At 42.6% G+C, this 27,417-nt stretch overlaps 1 long non-coding RNA gene across 4 annotated transcripts in view; it reads right to left on the reverse strand.

The window, feature by feature from the left end:
• Window positions 1-27,195, reverse strand: part of LOC134175694 (uncharacterized) — a 117,593-nt gene extending 90,398 nt beyond the window's left edge. For 3 of the 4 annotated variants that reach the window (XR_009969110.1, XR_009969108.1, XR_009969107.1), the window contains exon 1: window positions 11,500-11,665. This is a non-coding gene — a long non-coding RNA (uncharacterized LOC134175694). Of the gene's footprint in view, window positions 1-11,499; window positions 11,666-26,942 lie in introns of those variants that run through there. The other variant, XR_009969109.1, reaches the window with a different exon arrangement.
• Window positions 27,196-27,417: the final 222 nt, after the last annotated feature.

The raw sequence follows: 27,417 nt of genomic DNA on the forward strand, positions 1-27,417 counted from the left end.
GAAATTGTTGGATGTTGGTCACAACCCAAATTAAAACCACTGCAAGTGTGCTCCTGCTCCGGGGCGTGAGGCACAGCTAGCCAGCAGGGTGAAGGACCCCCTTACCAACCATCAGACCATGACATGGGGTGATAATAGTGCAGGGCACTGGTGCATGGGGGCTGTCAGTGGGAAGCCTTCTGCCTTCACAACCTCTCTCCTCGGCCCAGATGAGCTGCGTGGCCTGTGCAAATGCTGAAACAATTGTTTTTGCAGTGCCAGAGTTAGTTATGTCTGAAAGGGTACCCACCAGCACAGCAAGAAGTGTCATTAGGCTGCTGGCTGGGCACTGGAAGATGGATGTGTTGCTCACTTTTGTGCAGGCAGTTAACAGCACAGCTATTTGGTTACATGAATTTACAAGCTTAGCTGCTGAATGAAGGAGACCACAGGTTAACAGCAAGGGGTGAAGGTGCTTGTAAAGGTGCAAGCTGAGCCCTGAACCAAGGTGATTACAGCTCACTGGGAGCCTCTGAAACCCATTAGTGCCATAGCAAGGAGCTGTCAAGACCCACAGATGAGCAGTTAAGTCTGCAAGCTCGGAGGTGACTGCGTGAAGGGAAGGGAATTTGCTTTGCTCTCACATAGTCTCTCCCTCTTCTCTCTCCCCCACCAAACAGCCACCTGCAAACCAGCCCTGAGCTTCCTCTGGCAGGGACAAGGAACTCCCAGCCCATCCTCCTTTTGAAAGCCACACTCCTACCTCCACCCCTGTGCCTCCCCAGCTCCATGGGCAGCATCCCCATTCTTTGCCAGCGCCTCGCAGGAACCATCTCACCAGAAAGTACTGCTGATCCCCAACCTGGACCAAGCTTCGAGGTGTGCAAAACCCCTCCACACTTCAGAAAGCAACAGAAAATGTCTTTCCCTAATAGGCCTCTTATTTCCTTGTGCTGTCCTCTCCCCCCAAAATAAATAAAAGTACTTCAAGGTGTCAGACAAGCTGTCGCACTTTAATTTCTCCCTTTGGCAAGCCTAGCCACTAATTCAGTCTTGTTATGGTTTTCCCACTAGAGACAAAATATATACTGAGCTTTGAAAATCCATTGTGTAGCAGCAATTGTTGCTGTAAGCCAGTGGCTGTTTTGCTTTGTTCAGCACTGTGTGCTTGTGTCTCCTGTGAGATATTGTTTTGTTAAGGCCTGCTATTGATTAATAGGGAGAGGAACTGAATTCCAAACGAGAGTGGCTGAAATGTTCCAAAATGCTGCATAAAAAAATGTGAACGTTTAAAATCATCAGGTAGCTCTGCTAAACCAGATTCATTTTTCCCTCAAGCTGTACCCACTGCAGTATCTCATGTCAGGGCAGTCTTGAAGTTCAGGCTAGGACAAGGGCCACATCCTCACCCACATCTTTGGGGCTGATGGATGTTGCTGAGCAATATGGGGGCTGTGTCAAGGATGACATCAAGCTCTGGGGCACTCTACAGGGAGCAGCTCTGGGCATTTGTCCTGTCTCCTAATACTGCCTCAGAGACACCACAATCCCCGGTGAGTATACAGAAATAAGTATGTAGGCATAAAGGTGTGCCAGGCTCCTACAGCTTCATCTTCTGCCCTATGCAAAGAGATTGATTATTCCCTTGTTGAGCATCAAATAGCCTGTTTCGGTCTACAACAGAGGATTTTTGTCACTGTAACAACTACCAAGCTGCATCAGAGTAACATGACAGGGGGTGCTTCAGCAGAGCAGGGCAGGAGCTGAACCCACCTGGCTGCTGCTCCACCACAAGCAATGGGGAGGGAGGGCAGGAGTCCTACGGGGTGCCAGATGGCAGCCCCATCATCAAGTCAGACCTGCTCTTCTGCATTGCCAGCACCACACAGCACATGCTGCTACCCATGCCAAGCCACAGGCTATTGCCCAACATGTCTTGGATCCTCTTGGTGGCACCAGCTGGATTCTGAGCTGCAGCACCAGAGGCTTGTGGTGGTTGCACAGTCTCCTGCTCCAGGCACTTGTCTGTGTATTGTTTTAGCTCTGTTGGGCAGAAGCCACAGGAATGAGGAGATGCTGGGACACTGGTTTTCATCTGTCTGGGCAAAACTTATTTCACTGACCTTTGAAGTAGTTTATGGGGTGGAGCTGAAGAGAGAAAGGACAGATTTCTAAAACCTCTTCCGCCAGTTTCAGCATTTGCACTAGAATAATAATTGCAGGGTTGTGACATCTTTGATGCAACCTGCTAGGGGTAGTGGATCTACCACTTGGGAAAACCTGGTGTCGTTTAATAAGAGAGCGCTTCAAGAGTGTACTGCAGGAGTTAGCCTGAGAGATTTTGATAAGGAATGGTGGAATTCCTCTAGGATTTTCTGACCATCCCATAGAAATAATAGCATGGAACACATATCAGCTTTGCTGTAGGATTTAATAGAAAACAGAGGTTTTCATAAGACCTGACATGCAGCCTGCTGCTGGCAGTCTTCAATAACAAAAAGTCTGCTTGCGCCACTGTGCTAGAGGCAACTTACCAGAAGATACAAGAGCAGAAGCAGACAGGAGGAGCCAGGTCCCTCTTCGCACATGCTGCTGGAGGAATAACTGCAATTAAATGCAACAGAAAAGCACAAGGGACCACAGGTTGTGTCTCCACCACTGATTCCTACCCACTTTACCTTAGAGCCAATTAGCCTTTGCCTTCAAGAGTTTCAGCTCATTTTGCACATTACCATATCAACATTTAAGTATGAATGACGGTCGTATCACATCTGTAAGAACTCATCTTGGACTCAAGAGTTCTCAATAAGCACTAAGCCCAACACTAAAATCCCTATTAGAGGAATATGGAGCTAAAATACAGCTCTAAAGCAGGTGGTCTGGAAGATGTGCTCTCTGAGGTGAAATCCTGGCAGTGCTCTTGCCACAAGCAGCACCTTTCCAAGCTAGCTGTGCTCAGTAGTGCAGCTCTCCCAAAGGACACAAACTGTGTGCTGAGTAGCACTGTTGTACTCACAGCATCAAATAGAATCGTGCTTAGCAAAAAGAGAGTAATGGTTACAAAATGTAGGCACACTTGTTCAAAACATTGTTATCAGAGAGTTTTCTGGAAAGGCAGCTGTGCTTGGCAGGAACGGTCCTGTGTTTCAGCTGAAGGAGCACCGGCAGCAATGCCCCCCACTGTGATGTGCAGCAGTGTTTGTGGAAATAAGGATACAGGGTGGATCAAGAGCATACACAGATTACAGCAGCCTCCACCCGTGCATACATCCCTGGCCCCAGCCCAGGTCACCACATAATCCTGTGCTGGACGGTGATCAAAGGGTTCAGCGTTAGCTGAGAAGGTCACACAGGGAGGAGGGAGAGCGGCAATCCCCAGCCTCCAGCCCACTCTTTGTTCAGATCACTCACGAGTTTCCTAGTTGTGTTTGAACTCCCATCTCAAACACTGCTAGTGGTTTTGGGGAGATGAGCAATCAACCTTGACTTCACATTAACTTCATCTGAACCACATTTGGGTCATTTCCAGGTAAGCATTTTAAAGCTTTTTGTTCAAGAGAGGGTGTCGACAGGAAGGGAAAAAGAAAGAGACTGCAAACATGGAGGAGGGAATTAGATTTGAAAGAGCCCTTTGGAGTTATTTCAATTAATCTGGGTACCAGAGACTGCTGGAGAAAGGCTCCTCTTAGAGCTACTGAAGTAGAACAGAGCATTTCAGGGTCGCACTTTCACACTGAAATAGCAGCAGCACAGGAAAAGAGCTTTTCCTCCCAATTCATTTATCTTCACGAATAGGGCTGCTCTCAACACTCACAGCAGCAGCTCACCTCTGACAGGTTTTAGAAACATGTGCCTGTGGCCTGGCAGAGGGGATGCACGCAGGCACAGCACCAGAGCCCTCAGACATGGTGGTTTGAGAAGTGGAAACAAACATTTAACTGCGGCACTAGTGACAAATGGGGGCCTGCTGGTCATTCCTCACCTTGCTGGTTGTTGATGCTAGCTGGGTGGTCAATGCTTTGAAGCACAGAATATGAAACAGCAGTTGATTTAGAGGATCCATTTGTACTAGGCAGAGCTTTCTTGATGAAGAAGCCAACTTGCACCTAAAGGCTTCACAATGCATCAGCAGCAGGACTAGGAGAATTTCATGTAGGCAACCCCTCAGTTATGAATTTCCATGCATTGCTCAATCTTCATAACACCAAGAAGATCCCTCAAAACAATCAGGCCAAGACCCAGAGAAGTGCACTGCCTGGTTTGCTTGCAAAGACTCTTGTCATTTCTGTCTCAGGTAATTCAGTCTTTTTAGCAGGAGAAGCTGAGTGACTGTGTACATTGGCCTAAGTTTGTCCTGCAACATTTATTCCCAAGAGCAACACAAAGCAGAGTAGAGGAGCAAGGCTGGCTAGGCTGCACAGCATACCATAAGGGAGGTTGTAAAGGTAATGTGCCTGGACCTATCTATTTTTGTTGCAAGTTAACAGGCCAGGTTTCTCAAGCAGAAGCCCCTAATTGACAAGAGTGTGTCCTGAAGGTTGGAAACAGATTGATGGCTGACACTGAATAAAAGCCTATTTCCTTTTGGTTCACAGCAGTTTGGCACTGTTGTTGATACCACAAGTGTCTGAGCCCAGTATCAGTGCATATGTAGCAGAGAGAATATTTGTTGGAAGCAGAGCCTAAATTGTTCATGAGGGCTTTACAATCTTGAATCCTTTAATTCCTTCATGCCTCCAGTACAAAATAAAACACCAATGTTCCCTGCTTATAGATTTTGTAAAGCAAAATTGGCCAGCAAAGCCTGACAGGTGAAATAAAAAAATTGTTAAGCATCAGTTACCATACCTTCCCTGCTGAAATTAGTAGAGCTGATGCTTGAAACAAAATCTGAGACAGAACTCTCAAGGAAGCAGTGAACAAGTTTGTTTGCAGGTCGTTTGTAATCACCCATTCCAGCAATATTTGCATCTTCCTCCAAAAACTCATTGTGACTACAAGGCAGGACTCAAGGCTAGATGGGCTACAGGTTGGATCCAGGTACGTGGCAGTTCTCACCACTGCATGTTTGTTTTCCCGTTATTCCTTTCAGTAGTGGGAATCTGACTTAAATCCTTGTTGCCACTAGAAAAAGGAAAGGAAACCAGAGTCCTATAAATTGCTGTTAAGACTCCAAGTCCAGTATCAAAGCACTTCATAATTACTAGTCAAGTGCATGTCCTGTGGCCAATGACTTTCCATCAGGAGCTCAGAGATATTATTAAATGTTAGAACAAGCTTTCTCATAGGCAGGAAAATTCATCGATGGGCTACTGGAGTCATACTTTGTCTTCTCAAAGGGTCCTCTGGGAGCTTTCAGCTGGACAATATCTCTCAACACATAAAGGAGAAATCCTAGTTTGGACAGAAATGCCTTCCACCTGAAAACTTCTGTTTCATCTTTCTTCAGAAGGCTATGGGCTACAGGGGGAAAATAAGTCCTTTGTCAAGGGCAAAATCCAGGTCTTTCAACCAGGGCTGCACCTTCCCAGCAATTTTCACATGTTACTTCTCATTCTTCCCTATGGAAGACCCTCTGTCCGTTCCCAAAGGGCGACTAGCTGCCTAATACAGGAGAGCCACCAAAATGCACTGTATGCAAAGTTGCCCAATACACAGAGGAAACAAAGGGAAGAAGGAAAAATTTCTCCACTGTCAAGCGATCTTACATGTTGCTTATAACAACAGGAAGCAAACAATATTCAGGCAGAAAGATGATTTTTCAAGCTGACAGAACTGATTCCAAGCATAGAGCCTAGCGGAACCCCAGTCCAAGCACATAGCGAGTGCTCACGAGACCCTTTTCACTTACAGTAGAATAGATGAGGCCAGACATTCTGGCAGCCTCACAAAGGCACAATGAGTGTGAGCCCTCTCTCCCCATATGCATATAAACACACACGCTCTACAATCTTTCACTGCAACGTGCCAAAGCAAACACCAAATCAACTGGAGTATCTCGGAGAGATGGCAGAAGCTCACAAATATTTTCCATGCGATCCCCTGGAACAATCCAGCACTTTCATTAGCACAAAGGTGAAAATACGCATAGTGCAGAAAAGAGTGATTAATTTTAGAAAGAAACATACATAAACAGAAGCGGGTCTCAATTTGGCCAGGATTCACTCTGATCCCAGCAGAAGCCATGCCAAGTTTGAGCACTAGGGTGCAAGGTCAGGCCCACCTCATGCAACACATCATGCTTTGCTTCCAGGTAGGTTAGCTGACAGTTGCAACTCCTCAAAATCCTGTCCTCCTTGACACAAACTGATTTACTTGAAAATGGGTGTTGCATTCACATCCTTCTGCTCCAACACAATCTCTGGTTATGAAACAACGAGGTTGAGGCAATCAGATAGAGGATGGCAAGCCAGGCTAGCCAGTCTTAGTGCACTTACAGGCACCAGTACCCAAAAGCCACAAGGTCCCATTCCGAACGGCTCAGGAGACACTGATCTTCCTATAGGCCTATGATGAATCGCAGTGTCCAGTAGCATGTGTGATGTGGCCAATAAACAAATTGCTAGATTACAACTGAAATGATGGCAAAACAGCATAAGTGCTGTGCCTAAGTGTTTAGTGGGATTTCATTGTCTTGTGTAGCTTATTTTTTGACATAAAATTAGCTTGAAATCAAATTGTCATCTTCAACTTGTGATTTGTGGAGCCATGAAGTTGGCCACAGTCTGAAAAGTGTCTTTTTGAAACCCAGAACCAGCTGAAGCACTTCTTGCTGTTTGTTTCTACTGTTGCACTATACCTCAGTTGCACCCAGGTGAATTTTCACAGAACAGGTAAAAACAAACAAACAAACAAAAAACTTTCAGCCTGAACTGGTTCCCCTGATGATTTGCCATGTAGTCATACCAGACTTTTGCTGGCAATACTGAATTAACAACACAGGAATGCAAGGGAAATGCTCCTTGAATTGCATCCTAAGGGAAGCAAAGCTCTTGTCAGTAGAGCGCTATGCTCCCCTTTCCAACGGGAAACATCTGTCAGCTAGGTCAGCTAGGACAGTTTCAACTGTCCAACCCATTCAGCTCACAAACTAGTGATGTTCAAGCTAAGTCAAGGACTTGAACTGCTGTTAGGTTTCCCTGCCAGGTATCTCTTCTCCAAGCTGAACAGGCCCAGGTCCCACAGCCTCCCCTCACAGGAAAGTGTTCCAGGTCTAGCCATCCATGAAGGACCTCAAGATTTCCCTACTGAAATTTTATTTATTGGTCTAAAATCTCACTTAAAAACCTGCATTCACAAGACTCACAAGACTCTCACATCAGTATAAAGTGAAACTCAGGATAAGTTTCCCAGATGACTTGTGACTCTCATATGAAACCACTATAAAGATTTAACGGTTGTTGCAACATAATAGGAATCTTATGCAACAAAGAGAGCTACATCAAGCTTAGCCTCCAGCACAGTAGGGTCATGTATAGGGTTTCACATGAAGGTCATGAAAAGCTTACAATGTTTGAAAGTTTCAAAAGAGATAGCAAAACAAAAACAAGGACATCTTGCATTTGCCTGCTAGCTCAAAGTGATCTGACTTGTGTGCATGGGATTCATTCACCAAAATCAAATCTTGCAACAGCATACATTTGGAGGTCCCTCCACACAGCATGGACCAGGCTGAAGGCAGAAGTGGAAGCAAGACAGACTGAGGAATAGAAGGTGGCAGGAGGTCTGCTCTTCCACCCTTGCTTTACCAAAATTTGTTCAAAAAGTTAGCTCAAAGGAGTTCATCTGGTAACTGTTGACCAGCAAACCACAGAGAGATTCAGTTCAAGTCACCTTCTCCCAGAAGGAAATAAAATATAGAAGAGCAATGTCAATTTTAACTTAATACAGGTAGAAAGCACAAATGATTATTTCTTAATGCCATTCAATTTATCTATGCCTAGTGTCCTAACTAATTTACCATTTTGTAAGCTCCATTTACTTTTGGTGTTTCTCTCCAAGTGAATACTAAAGATCAGATGAGTTATTTAAGTTTTAGGTTTTATTTTCTGATTTTGAGAGACAATTCAACTATGGACCACATAAGTTCATATTTCTCTATATTCAATGGAGGAAGACTGAAGAAACCACTGAGAGGAGCACTGACACAAGACACCCTCAACAAAAGTTAGCCTTTGCAAATATTATTCTTTCCAGGCTTAAGTACTGTATCTTACTTGTTACAAATATAGCAAAAGCAAGGTTTAATAAACTTATCCATTAATTCATCTATTCATTTATTAATATTTAATAAAAATATCTATTATTTCCATGTTACATTTCCTAAGGGGAAATGGAAGACTTTCCATTTTTATTTTTTAATTGCAAGATAGATAAATTTTAAACCTAAGATTATTTCATGCAGCTCCTTCATTTTCAGAATTCCTTATTACATCTGTGTTGCTTAGAAGCTATGTAATAAGTACAGATCATTGAATACCTGAAAAAGGGAGAAATAATAAACACAGAAAAGCCCATATCTGAAAGTAATACATGAAATTGTTCTTACCCAATTTCAAAAAATTCAAAAAGTATGCAACAAAATAAGGAAAGGGACAGATACAGAGATGACAAGAATCGTCAGAGGAATGGATCAGCTTCAGAAAAGGGGACACTAAGTAAGCCTTGGAAAAGGAGGAGAGAACAAAGCAGAATGAGGCAGACATCTCTGCTTATGAAATAGAAAAAGTGAACAGCTATTAGCCATTGTTTTTCTTAACCCAAGGGTAAGAAGGTACTAAAAGAAGTCATCAGGATGAAAGCTGGAAAATGAGCAAAAAAAGTACTATTTTACAAAGCCATGTGACAGCACTGTACAAAGCACCACCACAAGATGTTGTGAAACCTTAGACCGCCAAAGGTTCAAGAAATCATTAAAGAAAGTTAATGCAGAAAGGTTCCTTCAGGGCTGTTATACAGACATATCTCACATATCTCACAGCTCAGAACATCCAAAGCTGTGTAGGATGTAAGGATCAAAGAGGGCTATGATGTGGTCATCATTATTGTACACTAGCCCTGTTTCCTATACTCCTTTCCTGAGGGCTTGCTGTTGGCCACAGTTAGGTAAGGAAAGAGAAGCCTTGGGGGAGCTGAAAGGCCCTGTTCTTGCATTTTGCCTTCAAGATTAGTCTGCTTGAGCCAGGACACTCTGTCACTTACCTGAGCTTTGGAGGTGACAGCATCAGGCAGACTGAGAAGAAGAATCACAATACCTCTAAATGCGTCCAAGAAAAATGATCCCTCTTTATTATGCTATAGCTTGTCATATAATAGCAATAATCACAATTGGTTTGTAATACACTCAGAGCAGCTTTGGAGATTGATTAAATGCTTCAGCTTCCCTTCAGGTTTAATCAAACCCAGTAGCTGTTTATCGCCCAGAATACTTTCGATCAATAGAGCTTATGCCTTACTTATACCTTTAAAAATAGCATGCTCTATACTAGCTCCCTTGAAGCTGCAAGTAGTAATTACAACAAGTGATTGTACTCCATAGAGTCAAAAGTTACAAAATTGATAAAATCTCTGCAGTCACTAGTGTAACACACTTTTGAAACGCAGCCTTTTCTAGGTGTAGATTTATCCCAAGTTCTTTTATAAAGGAGGGACTGCAAAAGCTGTGAGCAAAATTCTGCTCAGACCCTGCCATCAGCTTGAACATAAGGACCAAAAGACAAAGGAGGACACCTGCCCATCAACCACATAACTGTCCTCCAGGAACCCAGCAGCTGAGGAAAATCCCAGGGAAGGTTACCAGAAAGTCCTAAACACAAATGAGAATACCTCAGTTTAGATGCTAGTGCAACAACTGAAAGCATCAGTTTTAATGATTCCATGAGGTACACTTCTGCCTTGTGACTGTGCTCAGCCAGCAATTTCAGAAGCATATTTTGATTACATAAAAATAAGCAAAAATAACACCGAAGACAGCGTGAAAACTTCTGACTGACTTCCACAAGCCTAGGACCTCACACTCCCTATTAATCATAGTGAGTTAAGTGAATAAAAGTTTAACTCCAGGCATAAAATCATCAAATCCAGAAGAAACATACTTGAAAAGTCCATTTCATCATGCTGCCAGACAAGACAAGACAAACTTTTGGCTGGTGCCTTGAGAAGACAAATATTTGGACAGGAAAAGAAAGAGCGGGTAAAGTCATTGCTTCTAAAATGATATGTTATGGAAAATCATTGCATCACTTTTAGTGGCAGTTCACAGCTAGTCATTAATTTTGCAAAATTACAGCAGCTGCTACTCTCTGAGGTCTTCTGGCGCAGCAGAGTGTCTTGCCTGCTCATAACAGGACAAAAAGCAACGCCCTAGAGTACCGCCACATGAAAAATAGTGTTTATGTGGAAGGTGACAAGATTTGGTTCATTCTATACACAGCCAGGACCTGTATTTGAAAGAGACAGCATTAGGACTGGCTTTTCCACTCACACATGCACAGCAATACAAGTCATTTCCCCAGTAGGGAAGACACTGTAATATGGTATTAATGTCAGGTTGTGTCAACAAATACATAGCACACTAGGATTTAGGAACCCTTTATGTGGGCTAGCCCTCAAAACCTCATCTGATCCCAGCACAGAAAAGGGAGAGGAATGAGAAGATTGACAAACTAAACTACTTTAAAAAGCACCTCAAAATATGCCACATACGACATTTGCTTTGTTAGAGATTGAGGCATATTAAGTTAATGATCAATAAAATCCAACTAAGAGGGGGGGGACACACACACGACATTCTGAGTGCTTAGAAGGCCCCAGACTTCCAGTCAGTCAGGCAATGGAAGGAGAAAGTGAATAAAATGAGATGAAGGCAGCCTGCCGTTATCACTGCCATTCAGAAGAGGAGGAACGTGGGATAATCTAGAGCTTTTCCACTTTATTTAGTTTTACTGGGTTTCTCAGACTTGTCTGGGATTTCAGATGTTAAAAAAAAGGAGGGAGATGAGTTAAGTCTGACTCTTCAAGTTATTTTATTAACCCAGCAAACACTTCACGCGTTTCAATTTCTGCCACTCTGTGTCTCTTTTCACACTGCTAGCCACTTGAAAGCATCTTGCAGGGGAGAAGCTACCAGAGAAAATAGTTTTGGATGTTCCTTGTTTATTATGTGCAGATCAAGCATTTCTTATTAACTCAGTTTCTGTTCTTCCCTCATAGGTAGCAATGCTGTGATATTATTTGCAAGCAGCCAAGGTAATTACCATCCAGCAGGGTCCAATTGTTTTCAATTAAAAGCTTGACTGAAGTCTTTAGTTTTTAATACCATTGTGACCATCTGCTTTCACTGAAGTTCATCAGCAAAGGCACAGGTCTCATTCTAATGCTGCTTAATTATATGGAGGAACGTGGGGGTTTTTTGGTCAGAGATCCATTTTTCCCAGCTGAAGAAAAGAAATGGGCAGCAAAGGGGCTCCCTGGCTTTGCTAATAGCCTGCAGTAAGATGGAGCACCCAGGAAGATCATTACCTTTCTGTGAGATCCAGCTGTTATCGCACTGACAAGAAGATCCAGAGGATCAACAGGAGAAAGCAGTTAGCCTCAGCCACCCTCCTCTCCATTCAGTCACTTGCCTCCTTCTTCTTCCAGCAAATCTGAAAAGGCCACAGGGAAGAGGAGTTCATCTGAAAACAGGCATCACAGTCCTCCCCTGCTGATTACACTTTCAGACTCTGTTCCAGGACAGGAACGCAGGCAGGCTCTCCTGTCTGGGCATCGCTCCCTCCTCCTTGCACGTGTGGTGAATCTCTTGCAGTCCTGTAACATCTCAGATCTGAGTATCTCCAAATCCCTTACAGGCATTCATTAAGCCCTGCACAATCCTCAGGAGAAGTAAGTAAATATAATTTTCCAGATGGGGAAATAGGGTGGCAAGAGGTTAAGTGACTAGCCTGAGGCCAAACAATAAATAAGCGGCAGAATCAGCATGAGGATCTGCAAAGTCCCAGGTTTCGAGTGCTAAGCTCCAGAAAAGGAGAAACAACACCCCAACCCCCAAATCCTCAGGACTCTGAACTCGTTTACTGCAGCTCTGCTTCATTTGTGCCACTGCTAATAAGCATGACTTAACATTTCCAACTGTACTGTGCAGAGAAAGACATAATGCAGGAACTGCTGCTCAAGGCAGGGAAGCACATTTGATATTGCTTCATACTACTGGACCAGGCAGGCACACATCTTCCTTACAAGTGCCTGCTGCCATTTCTGTTACACATGGCTATTTCCAAGGATCAGCCCCCCAAGAGGCAGGTACTTTGCCAAGTACCAGTTAAAGAAGAAGAATATATGGTATAACACTGTCAAAGCTGAGGAGATTCACTGCTCTAGTGGCAGTCTGAATCCCTAAAACAAGAAGCTGGAGACCTTTCCATCTTCTTGGCTAGTCATGTAGGTACACTCATCTCCCAGGTAAATCCCAGTAGCATTCATCCAACAGTTAAGCCCTGCTCATCACTAATCTTTGGAGAAAGTTGAGTTTCAACCTTACACCTAAGGAGGCTGCTCTCCTTGGCACATGTCTTCACTCTCTAACACGGTGTGTTAGACCTACATAACACTCCCTCCCAAAGGCCAACAATCCTGCTTCAAAATGGTACATCACACACGAGCACTAAACATATTAAATAAAGACTGTTGTACAGCCAAGCCAAGCCTGAGCCTTTCATGCTATATTGAGACTTCTACAGCTCCTCTGCAAAAGCATTGCAACTGGAATCTGAGGCTTGGGAGAAAATTACTTCAGAAAATGGTGTAAATGACTTCAGTATTTTGAAAGTCTTCAGGTGTTGCTCTTCAACTACCTTCAGATATTGAAAAATGTAATGCAGTCTGTTCCCATACAGGGTTCTTTTAAAGCTGTGTGTAGTATGTGTCCTAAATACATAATTACACACCAGAGTATAATGGATCATTTGGGCTTATTTTGTAACCAATATGCATTCAAATTCTGAAGGAATATGTAGCAACAAACATGCAGCACACATTCTGGAAGACAGTTTTCTTACATTCTTGCTCCTAAGAAGCTCCCAGAGGCCTATTCCTGCCAGAGAAACAGACAAGAAAAAGTGAGAAGAAATAAACCCTCTCCTTAAGAATTACCTTGAAGAAAACATAATGATCCTGTTAAGAAAATAGTCCAGTAAACACATTCTTGGCATAACTGTCCTGTGAACTGGATGGCCTAGGAAACTGGTAATAAGATTTTGTATCTTTTCTTCCTGCATTTGAAACTAATCTGTGCTCATAGCCAGTCAGCATAGCTATTCCAAAGAGCTTTTCAGTGACCTATGCAAAATGATTTGGCAGTGTCCTTTCGGGCAGCTCTTGCAGCGCTATGTGTGCACTGCAAGAATTACAGAGAAATTTCTGCCCATTTCCTAAGTACTCTCTATAATCCCCTGAAATCCAGTGAAAAGTCCTACAGTGACAGGAGCAATAATGCATCAGTGCATGCAAGTGAAAGATTTAAACAGCACTCTGCTGACGGGAGTCACCTGAGGTTGATCTCTAAAAGTATTTCAGACAACCACTCCTACTTCAGTTATTAGTAGTTCAACATACTGCTTTATTCACTAGTTCTAGCCAAAAATACTTGGACTCTTCTTTCTTTTGTAACCCCATTGTTGCAAATTTAACAATGTTGTGTAAATTGTGCAAGACAGGAGCTGCTTTTTGAAAGAAGTGCGTAACCAGTGGTAGTGCCTTTCCTTACATCTTCTCAGAAAGCTTCCAACACTATGAAGAGCACTAGATCCATCATGCTTAATTGGGAGCATTTAAAACTGAGATGCTGAAATCAGGTACCATCTACATCAGGAACCAGGGACTTCCAAAGGGCACCTATGATCTGTATCTCCTTTCAGAAGCATTTCTCTTTCTCCACCAACTACAGAACGCAATTTAGCACAAACAGGCTCCTAATTCAGGCACCTGAGTTAATTGCTTAAAGAAAAATAAGAATTAATCAATTCTGCCTCTTTGAAACTACCTGTTAGCTATATTTAAGGACAAGAGCTACTGGATGTCAGATGTTCCCTGTTTTAAAGCTGAAAGGGAGAGAAATACCTTGCTTTCTACTTTATGGTCATTGTGCATGTAAGTAGGTGAGGCAAAGGAAGAAGAGAGATATCGTGAGTCTGCATGCCAGTGAGTAAAGCCAGTGGTGTAGTCTGTGAAAATCCATTTGGACAAAGGGGCAGGGGAATATAGGTCAAGGCAAATATCAGAGTCTTTGTGTGAATAACAGGGACTTGTTCTGCTTTGGTATCTGGCAATGACTCTATGGCATCCTTCAAAGCAATAAATAAATTAAACTACACTGTCATTGCAGGGAGGTTTTGACCATGTTTGTAGAGGGGAGTGAAACAAGTATGGAAGGCAGCCCAAGTTTAGCAAAGGCAGGAGGAAGAGCTTAATGTCTGAAAGGGGCCTGCAGGGATGCTGGAGAAAGACTCTTCGTCAGGAACTGTAGTGGTGGGACAAGGGGTAATGGGCTAAAACTTAAACAGGGAAAGTCAAGGTTAGATATGAAAAAGAAGTTCTTCACTGTGAGGGTGGTGAGGCACTGGAATGGGTTGCCCAAAGAAGTGGTAAATGCCCCATCCCTGGCAGTGTTCAAGGCTAGGTTGGACAGAGCCTTGGGTGGCATGGTCTAGTGTGAGGCATCCCTGCCCATGGCAGGGAGGTTGGAACTAGATGACCTTAAGGTCCTTTCCAACCCTGACCATTCTATCATAACTGCATTCTAGCTAAATATGAGACCACATTATCAAATCTTATATGCAAAGTAGACAGCTCTTCCCACTTACTCTCTCTTTATGAGCCTGTAGCCTATGCACCTATACTGTACAGAAATGTGCTTTTCTGCCCACATAGCAGGCCCATGCACCAGCAAGCAATCAAGGCCTTCACATAAACACCCATGATGTATAGCTATAGGTTTCTCATTTGGTTTCTGAAAGTGCAAATAAGTCTGCAAGAGGCTGACATGGAAATACAGTATTTGAAAGGAAAGTAATAATTTCTTCTTTACCACATAATTCCATTTTTCCTACTATTCTTCAATCTGACTAAAATAAAAAAAAAATCCAAAGTTTATTTCTCTTTGTCATTGTTCTTTTGATTAATTCAATAAAAACTTTATAGAATTTTTGAGTGAAAGTATATGGAAAATTACCCACAGCCCTGGGATTTGTCCATCAGGTCTGAGCACATCATTACTGGAGCTCCAAAGCAAGGAAAACTTCATCCATTTGCCTTCTTCCAAATAGCACTTTCACCAAATCCCAATGGGATCTGAAATTTCAATGTATGTATTTGAGGTCAAAGAGCTGCAATATTAATTAATGTTGAGATTTTACCATACTTTTTCAGACCTGAAGAAAAATGAGATTTCCAAGTGCATCTGCATCATAACAACTCTATTGTAACTCATAATCCTTTCTTTTTAGATCTGAACATTGCAGCTCAAGTCTGAAACAGCTGAGCCTAATGAGATGGATCGGTGGGAAAGGACCCTTCGGCCTCAAGACACAAGAGGCATGCCGCACCAGTCAGTGCTAAGGGGGAGGCTGATTACTCTTTCAGGTTTTTCTGAATGATCTCTATGTTTTGGTTTCCTGACTTCTTTTATCTCTTCTCCCTAAGTCAGCACCCACCACACTTTTTTTGAAACATGTATTCTGCAGCAAAATGCTTCAGACCCAGCTGAGGGTGAGGGAAAAGAAAACCAGTATCTCACACTTTGTACATTTTCTTCTGCGTGAAAGAAAAAGCTCTCTCATTTTTTTCACTGTTCTTATCTCTTCTTAAAACACCCAGACAGCTTAAAAACATAGCTGCATATATCAAGAATATATGTGAAAAACAATATTGTCAGAGGATCACTCTGAAAACTTGTATTTCAGCGAGCTTTGTGCCATTTCCTGAGCAAAACCCTCAGATCTCATGTACTGTCTTATAATTACAAAAAATATAACTTGGTATAGCATGCACTATGTCAGGTTTGATTATGCCAGCAGAGAAAGACACGGGATACAGAGAGAGAATAAAGAAAGAATGATGGCTGTCTACTGGCTTATCAATTTACATCTCTCTACAGTAAATCTTAAGTCCTTTGTGCTGTCAGTCATGCACTCCTACGACAGTGATTGCTGGAATATGAAAATCACAGCTTTGATATCCATTTGTACATTCACATATTTGCACCGCCTTTCTGGGCTTATTGTTTCAGTGGCTGCAGCATCGCCTATCACCATGATTTGAGGCTTGATGTTTCCCTCTGCTATGCAGCTTATGTGTAACAGTTCATACCAACACCCTCTTAATCACCCTCTCCAGTTCAAATTAGGAAGGAAAACGGAAAATGTCCTCAGGAAACTGTAAAGGTAACAAATGATCCTGTGCTAGATGACATATTTCAGGCCAATAAATCCCAATAATAATTTGTGATTGTGGCTAAAAATAACACACCTCCTCATCGAATATATACTGTGACATAAATAGCCACCTAGCCAACATCATGCTTTTGAACAAATTAACAGCAACTGCATATTTTCAGCTGAAATGACACACTGGAAATTAATTAAGACAAAATGACATGAACAAAAACCACCTTACTGATGCTGTTGCCTCTGCAGCAACTGTCGGCAGCAAAGAGCAGCTTCCTACAAATTTCAGAGGCATGGTGCTCAGAAAACAAAAATCATACAGGCGCAACACGCGGTCATGTACACATATACACTAAAACTAAATTTCCTATGAGCTGAGCAGTAATTCAGGGCTTCACCCTTCCCAAGTTCCCTATTGTCATGACCCACAGCCAGGAGTGGATCAGCAAAGTTTCTTGCAGTTGTAAAATACAAGCATTCATAGAAAAACTTCCCAAACTTTCTATACAGCCAGTGAGGGCAAACACTTCACCATGTGAAATTTCCCACAGGACCACAGGTAGCCAGTAAGGAGAAGAATCAAAAACCATCCTTGCCCTAAGAACTGCCCTCAGCTATTCCTTTAACATGGAGTAAGCATTAAAATCTGTAGCTGAGTACTAACCCACATCTGAATACTTGAATATAATTTGCCTCTAATGGGTTAAGAATTGTGATGCAAGGAAAACAAAAGCTACTCAGAAATATAGCAGGGTAATAAATTATTGCTGATTTCCTCAACTTACATAAGTTGATCAGAATCCCTTACAAAACTATCCAAGCAGTGTTTCTGTCTTAAAATTCTCTGCATTAAAAAAGAGAAAACTGTCATATTCATGCACTTGGCTTTTGAGCTGCATTCCGTAAGGCAAGTACAATTCTTCCAGATCAGCAAATCTGTACAATATGGCAGTGTTTGGTTCCCACACTGAATAAAACATGGTCTGTCCTATCCAAACCATTTATCAGACTCAGCATTATTTTCTCACTATAAACATTCCTAATAGCTTTGGACCATATTCGTCATGAAGTAACAAGAGCACGAAATCACTAGTGTGTTTAAAATAAACACCTACATTATGTTTTGGGTTGGGTTTTTTTCTCATTTTAAGGCTCAAGTCTCCTAATGCTCAGTACTCTATGGGGCTTCTGCCACAGAAGGTTATGTCCTCCTTGCCATCTTGTAAAATCATCAAATTGATGCATCTGGGATGAAGAGGCATTACAAGCGAGTAAATGACAACAGAAAGAGCAGAAGACAAACTTTTTCATAATTTACCCTTAATTTTCACTAGAAAAGATACTTGAGACTTGGAGTTTGATTCGAACGAGTAAGGATCCTTATTCAGGGAACAAGGTTAGCAGCAACAAATATAATTTTGCAGCATTTGTTACTCGTAATAAAATAACCCAAAATAATATTTTCTGTTTTTGAAGCTCCTTAGACATCCATGATACCTCCACTCAAAGCCAGTCTCCCTTATGGTAAGACCATCACCTTCTGCACCATCAGGAGTAATAGCTCTGGGATTAACCTAAGGCCCACAAAGCTGGTAGTCTGTTACTGACAGTGGCTGACTGACGATGTCCAGGAAGCAGTAAAAGAGCTTCACTGAGCCACAGTCATAGATGTGCATTTCTCTTCCATATCTGTGTGCAATGTGAACTAGCCTGAATTTACATTTTAAGCTGCTGCCTGCTAAAACTGTCTTGGTAAGTCAAAGACAGAGCCCAAAACATAGTGCAGCGACTGTCCAGTCCTGAGTTTTAACTAACAGGTCTTGACAATCTTGCCAAAACACTGAAATTGTATCCGTGAGCATAACACTAGAAAATCCATTAAAACACTACTCAGTATTTCACCCACTCTGTGTTTTTTCACCTTTGAGACACATTTTTGCATGAGTATTTGAATGACAGCCCTAGCAGCAGCCTATCACCCCACAATAATAAAGGATTAGTTACCTCCATCATCAGCACTCTATTATTATTTGTATCATCAAATGCCTGCTCTTTTCTTGTCAGCTATAAATGCCTAGGAACACAGAAAAGAAGACACTATGCAACAATTCAACAAGTCTTCTAGCCTGCACCTGCTTTTAATTAGTTACTCTCAAATCAGACCTGCAGAGCCAGGAGCTGCAAGTGAGAGCATCGCTGACTGCTGGCCCGGCTGGGCTGCCGGCATAATTAATTGCATTCTTACCGTGGCTCTGTCCTCTGCGCCAACAAAAGTCAATCATCTGCTGGGAAAGTCTGAGCTGATGCTTCTCCGCCATTTGAGCCAGGGCATAGGACACTTCAATAACCGCATCTCCCAGCTTCGTATCACTGCCTGCCTCCCAAAATGACACGCTGACCACCTCAGTGCCACTGCAGACTACACAGAGGCAGGGGGTGAGAAGGTATAAAGGAAAAGAAAAAAGATGTGAAAAGCTGAACTAGAGAACTGCTGACCACAGAAACCACCACTCAGCAGCTGTCCAAAAAACAAAGGCTGGCTCGGACAGAGGTTTGGCAAAATGACAGCTAATAACCTGGCTGTGTTGGCATTCCTCTAGCCCTCAATGTTACAGCATTCATGTAAGCTTCAAGCTATTCGTATACATTAATTACTGTAACCCCAAAGCACTCTTTGGGAAAGAGGGAAGTTCATTATTGCTATTTAACATGTGACAAAGAGAGTGGCTAAGGATCTTCTCCAAAGTTTCCACAGGAACCAGCAGAAAAGCAAGGTCCACTGTGCCTTGGCACGGCTGCTGTTTTCAGCACAAGAACATCCCTTTTTGCCAGGAGCTCAGGCAACCACAGGCTATACCTCACCAGAGGGCTGGCAAGTGGCAGACAGACTGTTTGTTTGCAAAGGGAGAAGAGGGACTCAACCAACAACAATCTTTGAAGCTTTTGAAACACACAGTTTTGAAATTATGGGCTTTCTTTTTAAATCTTTTTATTTCACTTTTTGAGAGGAGCCTGGTACATCTCTTTTTAAAATTAATGACATATACTTGATCAAAAATGCTAAAATGCTAGTTCCAGCAAATTACACAGATAATTAAGCCTCATTTCAATAATGCTCTGAAATACTATTAATAAATCTTTGGGCTCTTGCAGTCCTTGAATATACACAAGCTACTTCATGAACACCAAATTCCACACTCACAGCTCCTTTTCTGTCGAGCTTTGGCAACCCCAAGCTGAATTCTGCTGCCAGTTATATCCCTGTAAGTCTGGAGCAATTGCTTGTCCTCGGTGGCATAACTCAAGATTACAGCTGTGTAAACGAGTGCAGAATGTTGCTTGAAACATTGTAAATCTGACCTTCAGCTTGCTTCCATGAAAGAGGAAAACCCAGTAACTTGTTTTCACATCCAGTAAGCTTCTTGAAAAACGACCCTGCATAAATATTATTGTTTCAGTCGTACATATAGCAGTACTAAAATGGAGCTAAAACTGCCCAGTGTCTAGGTCTACCAGGAGGGGACAAGATGCAGAGTGTTATATTTATGAGGTATCCCAAGCAATGCTTGCTTTCAAGCACTGACATGCACTTTGACCCCCTACTATGGCACATCAAGACCTTCACCTTATTCTTGGTTAATAGGTTGGTGTTTGACCTCGAGATACTGCAGATTTTATCACTGGCAGCACTTGAATGTTGATCACCTGACTTCCCAGCCCACATAGCTGGATCTATTCTTCTGGGTGAGCCCCACACACCACCAGAGAGAGTGAGACCTCTATGGACCTGAGCAGCACCATTGCTCCTGCTGAGCTGTTAGCATACTGACACCCCAAAAACCTGATCCAAGCCATCTGGGGCCACCTCTTCACATGGATATGGACAGATTCAGTCCTAGTGTTGCCCTATGCAGTGAGCACTTATGTCTGTACTCTCAAAATTCCCACATGCAGAGAGGGGCCAGGGAAGTGAAATCTGCCTCATTGCCCCCATTCCTCATGATAAGCAGGCCAAGCAAATAAGAAAAACACTCTCACAGCTCTGAGTACTTTCCAAGTCTCCTTTTAGTCACCATTCCTCTGAAGTCTTCTCTGTACAAGACTTGTTAAAAAAAGAGCATCGTATAACGCACTTATCAAACTGCGTTACAAGGAAGAATATCACAAAAAACAGTCTTCTAAACACAACATCAAAAAGAAAAGAGAATATGATAATTCCAGTGTCTTTTGTTTGTAGGAGCACAAGTTAAATAATTCATGATTGTTCTAAACAACTGGCTTTGGAGAAAACATGATTTGCCAAAAGTGCAGTACAATCCTTGCAGGGTTGCCACTTGCAGTTGTGAAAGTATATCTTTGTTATTACTTACAGACACAAATGAAGCATTAGCTAGATTCAGACCAGAAAAAAACACCGAAATGCTACACAATAAACGTTCCTATACATGTTGATTTTGACCATCAGGCTAGCCAAACTTCTTTTCCTTGTCCTGATATGTCCACATCATAACATTCAGAAATCTTTATCACACCGCCAAGTAGAACAGATAACTGGCCTATACATTCAGGACTTTTATCTGCCCAAAGAATAAAATGATGGCTCTGTATTACAGCACACAGCTGGACAGAGATAGACAAAGATGCACATATCTGTAGTAGCAAGGATATTTATCAATGGAAGAAAAGCCTGCAGAGGATATGCCAGCATTTTATTCTTGCTTCTATGCAGCTTCTAGACTGCATTGCCAATCTCTGGCATTACCCCAAATTAAAAGCCACTGCGTTTATGCAAAATACTTTTAAACAAGCAGCATCTCTTGTCTTCATTTCTAACTTTCATCTAATTTGATGCATTACCATAAATGAATGAAAGAGCCATGAATCTCATAAAAACGTGAAGGGAGACTGGATCCAAGTATGACGGTCTGTAATTCACCTGCCATTGGGGGCTGCTTTTAAAGAATGGACCAAATTCACTTAGTGCCGATTGATATTTTAACCACTTTAAATGTTTTAAAATAACATTTCCTTTTTTCATTGTATATTAAGGAGTGAATTTCTATTTTAATTCCTGAACTGAAAAAGCAATAGAGCAGTGTGTAAAAGCCATTTCACATACATGTCAACACAAACATATGCCTGGAGATAGAAGAGGGGCAATATTCTTGACTAACGCCAACAGACCCCTAGGAAACTCTGGCAGGTCAGTTAAGGACCTATATGGGTGGTAAGATGGAATTTCTCTTTACTTAACAATGAAAACAGTTTCCCTTATCAAATGTTCTTAGTGCCTACTTTGTTTTGGAAACTCTGTGGGATCTGCATTTCCTTCTGCAAAAGGGGGTTGTGAAATCATAAAAAAATCCCCCATGGGTATTTAAACTAAAAGAAATAATCAAATTACCTAGATTTAATGTATTCTTTTTTTTTTCCTCCCCTGTTTTCCACAGGCTTATCACTTCTTCAGAGTTTTTCTTGAGCTAAATGTCACTGCAAACTGAAGTGCTGGGTGCAGAATAATAAATTTCATCCAAGGCCTTTTAAGTTACAGGTGATTTAATATAGTAACTGTGGACAAGCCGGACCCCATTGTGCTCCCACTAATGTCAATGAGTATTTGTTGCCCATGAGTTCAGAAATGGATACCATCCCTGGCTGTGACAGATTGCTCCTAATCTAAATTTGTCACACTCTGCCACTGTCTGTACCTCATTTTCTGGGTGCCCATCTTCAGGAATCCAAAGGTTAATTTGCAGACCAGGCAGATGCTATTGGAAGTGGAGGGAAAACCATCTTCACTTTGTGCACAGACACTTGCATTTGGGTACAGTTGCTGTCCTTCAGGCACAGCTCCTGCGAAGGACTCTTCCCTGCTTCCATCCTAAATACAGGTGCAAAGGGGAGAGCTTATCCGGTTATTGCTTTGTTTCTGCAGCAGAGTGGTAATAACTCAGGGAAGCTCAGAACATAAAAAATGGAAACAAGAACTGGGAATTTATGCCCAGAGCAGAGGGGGGAAGAAAAAGGTGGCAAAATAAAGAAAAAAAAAGCCATTTTGCAGTATTCCTGGCAGAAATCTGGATGCAAAGACACTGTCATTCACACTTTTTAGTTCTCCTTTAGGTCAGGATGTGTATGTGTTTGTAAAGAAGCCCCTCCTGTGTTAAAAACAAGCAAACGTCCCATACACACACCCCCAAACAAACTACAAACCAACCATTTTCTCCTTTCAGCAAAAACTATCAGCGGCCTCTTGTATCTGGCTAACTTCTAGGTGGAAAAGACTAACACCACAAAGCTCAAAGCAATTTCAAAAAAAGCAAGGTCCTCCAGTACCCTGCAGGGACCTGCTCAATTAGTTGAGCCCCTTTTCTTGATTTTAACTCTCTACATCTAAGTTTTTCAGGAAACAAAAAGATATGAGCACTTCAGAGCACCCAGTCAGCTGTGAATATGCACAGGATGAAGATGCTCTGCTGAGAATGCCCCAGAGAGAAAAGGACTGATCTTCTTCAGAGTCCAGGAAACCCAAACTCCCCTACTGAACAGCAAGAGTGCAAAAGAAGAGATAAAATAAACCCATGCCAACCACAAAAGATATTTATTCACTCGGGAAATACCAGCCATCCATAGCCCAATGTTTCACTTCACAATTCTGATACGTTTCAATAAATTTTTTTTTCTAGGCTACATAATATACTATTCATTAAATGCATGCATAATATTAGTCTTAAAAGACTGAACAGTTTCCCTTGCCAGCTTTTCCATACCAGATTTTCCCATGTTTATAATGTCTATCTCTGTTGCTGCAAGATAGACCTATACAAACAAAAATCAATCCCTGCCTGACTGCACAGGGAAACACTGACCCTGAGTAACCATCACGCGCAAATGGTGTGGACAGCCTAAATTTCAAAGCTTTAACCTGTTCAACTCTCAGGATTTTTGTAACAGGACTTTGATTTTTTCCAACAGGTTTCTTCTCCTGGGGTCTCCACTTGACTATCGGAGGACAGGAGTTGCTGGCTGAACATGAGGAGAGCCTGTGGCGTAGCAGGTCAGTAAAATACACATTCTGCAAACCCTCAGATGTGTGTTTAAGCATACAAATAGCAGGTGAAACTTGGTCCCAATGACATCAATGGCAATTTTAGTATCAACATCAATGGAGGGAAGTTTTATCCAGTGAGATTAATTTATGAGATTAATGTAAAAGACCAGGGCCCAGATTTTCTTTATTCATCAGAAATGAATAATACTTAGTTTGGAGTAACACCAGATAACCAAATTACAATTGCAAATAAACACATTATGATAGACTGCAGCAGTGTAAGTGAAAAATATTATTCACCTTCCAGGAGAAAAGAAATAGTTTTTAAATGAACCTTTAATTTAATCTATCCTTTAGAATATTAGCTTAAGGGAAAAAAAATTATTACCCTTTAGGAAATATGGTCATAATGGAGGCTTCCCAGGTAGCTCTCATGGAAACATTCAAAATAGATGTGAGCACACATTATAGGTTTCCATAAATGTCAACATTTATTTCTGGTAAATATCGTCTCTTGCTTTATCTCTGCCAGTGGTATCCCCTCAGACCAATAAATGCATGCAGAAGTCCATACCTACTTATTACTCTCATTGGATTAGAAATGATTACAAGTGACTGTTGCATACTGAATAGAGTCTCCAAACTCTTCCCCCATGGGACATCAAGCTCACACTGCTTCATGACCCCCAGGAGGCATTTTCCTTCTCAAAGACAGTACTGGTGTTTATAGCGAACCAGGAAGGTCTGCCCCTCCCTGCTCTCAGATCAAAGTGACCACCAAGCATTTGTTAATGATGAGTTGTCTCACAGCTAGAAGGGCCATCTTAACATTCTACTCTGCCTTGCTACATACATCTCCCTGGTTGACATGCAGTAATCACATATACTAATCATAGAGACCAGAGGAACTAGATGATTATCAAGGTCCCTTCGAACCCAAACCATTCTGTGATTTAATGATAAGTTAACATATTTTCTTCAGGATTCCTCTAGGAGAGATTCCATGCCCATTTCCCAAATGAGAAACAGTACATATGTACCAATACTGGCCTATAAGCAGGCCTTTGCTACCAGCGTGGCAAATGGCAATCACAGCCAAAAAAGAGGAGCCATCTGGATAAAAGACTCTGCTAAAAAGGAAAGGACAAAATTTACCCTGGGACTGCACTAAGCATACAGTTCTGCAAAGCAGACAGTCCGAGAGCAGGGAAGCGGAGTGTAATACAAAGCAATTCACTGATTTCCCAAAGACAACGCTACTGGCTGCAGGCAGCTCACAGCCAAGACAAATAGAGATGCGCTGATTGTACATCTGCCCACAGGCTAATTTTGTTGTGGGAGAAGGGAGCTTCAGAAACCTTGAGCTATTTTCCATTGAAGGAAGCCTTGGTGATGATGGTGCAGTACAAATTGTCCATTCTTTCCTTGGGAGTGAATTGTCCCTGGGTTGCACTAGGTATGAAGTCTGCTGGCACAAGGTCCCTTTGAACCAAGACTGAGGATGTGAGGGAAGCAGGAGAGAAAGATGAAAGCAATAACAATTTCATAAGAATGTGGAGAAAGGCCTTTAACCTTTTGCTAAAGGCAGAAAAAAGTAACAAAATCCACTGGACATGAACTCCAGTGCCCCTGAGTGAAAGCTTACCCCTACCTCAGGAGAATGAGAAATCAAGCGATAGAACAGTAGCTGTGATAACACATAGCAGTCTCTGTGATTTTCTGTTTTATTGACCACAAGCAAGGAACACTCAAGAGAATCCAGGGAAAACACTTTTTGTGCTACTGGTGAAAAACAAATACTTGTTATGTGGCAAAGAAGTAATCTGGAAACAAGAGAGAGACTAGGAAGCCCTGTGGTAACTAAGCCTAAATAGCAAATGCAGGGAAATGTCTGGGAACCTTGCTTCTGTACAAGTAACAGTATGTTCAGTGCTCCTGAAGCTGCTCTCAAAACATGCTCAGACAGCGTGCTTGCACTGTTTCAAGTTCATGCTGAAGACAATTAATTTAAATAGACAGAGAAGGCCAAACGGATGGCTTGACCTTGGAACTTGGCCTGGAAGGTAGTCTTAGTCTCAGCAAGAAAAGTGCTGTTCATTTTGCATAGCAAAGCCTGAGAAGAGGACATGAGAAACCCAGGGATGTGCTAGTGACCTACTTGTGTCTTCTGTTCACTTAAAGCCACCTCAGGCTTCAAACTGACTCTTCTCCATTTGCCACAAACATTCCCCAAGCCCCAGAGGAGCATGAAATCTGATCCAGCACTTTTCCCAACATGTTGCTGCACAGACCAAGAAGTCAGGAATGATGGAACAAGCTCCAGGTCAAACTTTCCCAGGTTTGTGGGAGGCTAAGGATAGACCTTGCAGTACATATAGCCTTCCACTGGGAACTAGCCATCCTGTCCTAAGACCCTTTCTCATTCAGTAAAGGACAAATGCAGCAAGGAGAACCTGCCCTAAGAGGCAGATAAACCTGCTCACTTCTTTCCACATGTAGATGGAGCATTCTGAAGCGCAGCTCCTATGTCAGCAGTAATGGCTGGTTTGTCTTAAAAGCTGGAAGTAGCTATCACTTGAATTGCTGTTACTGGAGCTATTGTGACTGTGGGTGTTGACATGGGTATGGAAGATACCAATGGACAATGATCCCTCTCGCCTTTCTGTGCTGACTTATCCTGCTGAGTAACATGTTTCAGTCTATGAATTGGAGCCTCAACTGAGTCACTAATATAGTACAGTTCATCACATTTAGATAGCACTTTCAAATCATTCTCAAGCCCATATAAAGTCTTCAGACTTGAACTTTGTGGTGTTTGTGTTTATAAGTAGTGACTTAAATGTTGGACCCTGTCCCTTGTGTTGCCAACCCACCTGTTTTCTAGCAAAGACTCAGGGAAAATCCCCAGGGCTATCTGCACCTGGATATCATCCAGGCTGTCCAAAGCAACATGTGGAAGAACCACGAGGCACCCCAGTGTTCTGCAACACACCAGCTGTAGTAAGAAGCCAGAGCAGACTCTCAGGTGTAGGGATGCAATGCAGCACTGGTGGCTGTGATGTGGCAGCTCTCACATGGGCTACCTTATTCCCTCTTTGCTCCCCACGGACCTGCTGCTAGGAGCCACACTTTCCAGGAGTGACACGGTCCTTCCCATCTTCTGGAGCCCCACCTGCTCTCCAGGCTGCTTCTGTCATCCCATTCTCCAGGCACCAGCATCAGATCCTACACCTGAAGTGACCCCTGAGGACACACACCTGCACCACAGTGGATGGCTTGAGACAAAAACCACTGCAGTGGGTGATCAGTCAGCTCACATCCATCCTAGCGAGAGCCCTGTCACCTGCTGACAAGTGACACACCAGAAAACACAGAAAACTTCTCTGCTGCCTTCCCCATTCCAATCCAGCATAAATCATATCAAAAGGCAGAAGAAGAAGCCGCTAGTTAGCTTTTTCCCTTCACTCACTCACCTGTCCCTCTGCCTGTGTCCCCTTGCCAGGATGAGAAACAGAGGCTCCAAAAGGCCCAGAGTGATGTCCCTCAGGTAGTCCAGCCTGGTTGGAAGCAGAAGGTCCTCATGCATGTGGTATGAAACCTAATTTTGTAAGAGCTCATCTTGGAAGTGCAAAGAGCTCAAGACATGGTTTGAATTTGGCAGCTCCCCTCCAAGCTGCCCCCTATTTCCTTGGCACAAGAGAGAGCTTGGGACATGTCCCAGCTGGACTCTGGCATCCAGTCTCCTCTCTGTGAGGCTCCAAAAACAAAGGGACAGAGCCTGTAAACTGCAGAAGGCCCCTTCCTGAAGTCACTAAGAGACAAAAGCAAAGTAAAAATCAATTCATTGAAAATACAAGCCCAAACACGATTCTTAGCATTTCCATACCCAGTACGGTGCAATATGTCTTCTGCAACTGCTTTTTAACCACGTCCCTGCTGATCCTGCCT

Source organism: Pezoporus occidentalis, unplaced genomic scaffold (genome assembly GCF_034315485.1).
Source record: "Pezoporus occidentalis ecotype Australia unplaced genomic scaffold, CSIRO_AGI_Poc_V1 ctg7, whole genome shotgun sequence".
NCBI lineage: Eukaryota > Metazoa > Chordata > Aves > Psittaciformes > Psittacidae > Pezoporus > Pezoporus occidentalis.